Consider the following 3,493-nt stretch of genomic DNA (forward strand, 5'->3'; position numbering starts at 1 on the left):
AGTTTGCTAGTTGAAACGCCACGTGAAGGGAGACTCATAACTCATAAGGATTTCCATGGAAGCAGAGTTGACAGTGAAGATATGTTGAATGCCAATATGGAAGTCCATCGCTGCTTGAAGAGTTATATCAATTGAAGTAATGTTAGCATTTGTGGTATCGCCCGTGGGGAATGCAAGACATCCTGCAAGTGAAATAACATAATGAGAATCAGAAATGAAAAACTCAGTTGAGCTTACCAAGCTATTATGGCTCCAGTTAGCATAGGTGTGTCCATCTGCACTGGAGAAATTAGAAAGGATTAACTTCTTGCCAATGAGATTCCAATTGTCCTGAGAATACTCAATTGCATGTGCCAATGTTCTGCTCACAATAGCAGAATAGTTAGGAGAAATATTTCTGAAGATTGCATCACATCCTATTTTCCATATAAACAAGGCACCTGCAGCAATAATAGAAATAATATGCTTCGGATAGTTATAATCAATAAGCCAATCTCCAGAGCTAAACCCATCAGGAAAGGAAATGTTTAAGCCAATTTTGGAGCCAGTTTGATTCCTAATCATTTGTGTCCTAAGATACTGGTAAAAATAAATACTCTATCGTCTCAATACCAATGCCGCAAAAGGATTCAAGAGATGCTGGGTCCAAGCTAAATTTTTTGAAGATACTCGGAGGTGGGCAATCTTCCTCTAAACAGGAGCCAAAGAAAATGTTTAACGCACAAGGCAACATGAATTTTCCACAGAATTTTCCAGCCAGCCCAATGATCCATTTGGGAACTGTTTTGATTCAAATGATGATATATCACTGTAGAAATTTTCTTACTATAAGACTTTGGTTGCCAAACCCAGTGATTATTAGAATTAAGAGCGATGTGCCAAGATTGGAAGGAGTACAACAAGAATTCTCCCAGAAAACATTTCTTAAACTGTCGAGATCCCAACTATTGTTATAAATCAAATTTGAAATGCTAGCCTGCTCAAAATCCATGCTCATATTAAGGAAAGCAGGCTTTAAAGCAATTAGTATTTCAAAAGAAAGGATGTATGAGTTTGGTTAACCGAGTTAATCCAGCAAAACGGTTGTAATTGAGTAGCAGAATGATAGAGACCATGGAAAAACCAAGAACATTTTGAAGGCACAGGATCTTACCAGAAATTCGTTTTGCCATATTTAGCAATAAGAATATCAACCTAGTAAGCATCATCGTTTTTCAAATATTTAAACACATTTTTAGCCATGAGAGACTGATTCGCTAGAGTAAGGTTTCTAATACCAAGGCCCCCTCAGTTTTTTTATGAGTGAAACAACTCCAAGCAACATTATGGATGCCCTTTCCATTGCAGCCTTTTTCCAAAAAAAAAAAACCTACTCACAATTTTGGTTATCTTAGAGAGAATGGTATCGGGAATGGGATAGACAGACAGGTTATAAGTTGGGATAGAGAGCAAAGTAGAGTTAATCAAAACAGTTTTAGATGCAGGAGAAAGCATTAAGCTATTCAATCGGTTATAGGTTCTACTGATTTTATCGATCATGGTCCTAAAAGAAGCAACATCAATCCTTTTAGGAGAAATGAGGATACCCAAATAGATGAAAGGAAAGGAGGCGGGGTTGAGGTTCAGGATGGAACATATACTTTTGGAGACTTTTTTGTTAAACCGCGAAGGAAAGTAAATTTGAGACTTGGCTAAATTAGGGAGTTGACCAGTTAACCTTGAAGAAATGGAAAGGCATAACTTGAGATTCCTATTCGCCAACCTTGAAGCACGAGTGATCAAGATTAGGTCATTTGCATACATCAGATGATTAAAATTGTGACACAAGTTGGAATAGAAGCTAGGAATCATGGCATTGTGGATGCCAAAGTTTAACATGGAAGTTAGAATCTGAGAAACTAAGATAAACAAATACGAGGAGATGGGATCCCCTGCCAAACCCCTCTGGAGGATGGAAACCAGGGAGTGGGAACCCAATTAATAAGAAGAGAGAAAGAACTAGACTTAAGGCAAGTGGAAATCCAAGACACTCAAGTGTTAGGGAAGTTCATTTTGGACAAGACAACAAGAATTGCACTCCAATTAAGAGTATCATACGCCTTTTTAATAATGATCTTTATTAACATCCTAGAAGGGCCATTGATATCTTGCTCTAGTGAATGCACTACCTCTTGGGCAACAATATTATTATCAAACGAAGACCCACCAGAAACAAAACTAACCTATTTATGACCAATAATGCAGGGGAGAACCAGCTTCAAATGGTTGGCAAGAATTTTAGAAATAATTTTAAAACAAACATTTCAAAGAGAAATAGGACGGTAACCAAAAACTAGCTTAGGCCTTTCCTTTTGGGGGATGAGCGAAATAAAAGTTCTTCCCTAAGAGGAAGACATGACAAATTTTTCAAAGAAGTGGCTAATAATAGACACAAGCTGATCTCCAATAACATGAGAAAAAGAGCAATAAAACTCTACATTAAAACCATTAAGTCCAGGGGACTTACCTGTAGGAAGATCGAGGACAGTGCGATAAATTTCTCCATGAGTGACCTCACGGATAAGTTGCTGACCATCAAGATCAAAAATCTAAGAAAGATCGCTAGGCAATGCATTAAGGATATTAACTTCTAAATCATCTGATGGGGCCGTCCAAAGCCTGGAGTAGAAATTAAGAAAAGCTCGACTAATATCTGACTGCTCACTATGAACATTGTCATCAGGATCTGCAATTTGAGAAATTAAATCAAAATGCGAACGAATACACAAGCCCATTAATACTAGAATGAAAGAACCTAGTGTTTTTGTCTCCATCTTTGATCTAAAGCAAACAAGCCCATTAATTTCTCAAATTGATGAGCCCCACTACACATTTCATAAGCCAGAGTGGTAGTCTTTACTACATTTGCTGCCAAATTATTGTTCTGTAACTGCTTTGAGAGAGCTGCTATTTGGGCTGAAAGGTTGGTAATGGCATCTATCTCATATACTCCAGCCATCTTCCTTGGCATGTTTCGCTCATTAGGCCATTGATAGTTGTTAGCAGCCATATCTTCTAGCAATTCATATGCCTCATCAATAGTTTTTTTCATCAAGGCTCCACCTGCAGATGCATCCACTAGTGTTCTGGTGGTGTTGTTCAGACCTTGGTAAAAGTTTTGGATTTGCATCCACTTATGCAACCCATGATGAGGATATTTCCTTAATAATTCCTTGTATCTTTCCCATGCCTCATATAAAGTTTCACCTTCATATTGAGCGAAATTATTGATTTCAATCCGCATCTTTGCTGTTTTGGCTGGTGGAAAAAATTTGGCAAGGAATTTCTGAACAAGATCATCCCATGTAACAATGGAATCCTGTGGCAATGAATTCAACCAATTTCTTGCTTTGTCTCTAAGAGAGAAAGGAAATAGACGTAGGCGAACTGCTTCATCGTCCACTCCATTATACTTAAATGTATCACAAACTTCCAGAAAGTTCGCGATATGAAG

General features: G+C 37.8%; 1 non-coding gene across 1 annotated transcript; it reads left to right on the top strand.

The window, feature by feature from the left end:
* Positions 1 to 3,179: 3,179 nt before the first annotated feature.
* Positions 3,180 to 3,286, top strand: LOC120275034. The gene has a single exon (XR_005541060.1). It is a non-coding gene; the product is annotated as a small nucleolar RNA R71 (small nucleolar RNA).
* Positions 3,287 to 3,493: the final 207 nt, after the last annotated feature.

The sequence above is a fragment of the Dioscorea cayenensis genome, chromosome 13 (assembly GCF_009730915.1).
Source record: "Dioscorea cayenensis subsp. rotundata cultivar TDr96_F1 chromosome 13, TDr96_F1_v2_PseudoChromosome.rev07_lg8_w22 25.fasta, whole genome shotgun sequence".
Classification (NCBI taxonomy): Eukaryota; Viridiplantae; Streptophyta; class Magnoliopsida; order Dioscoreales; family Dioscoreaceae; genus Dioscorea; species Dioscorea cayenensis.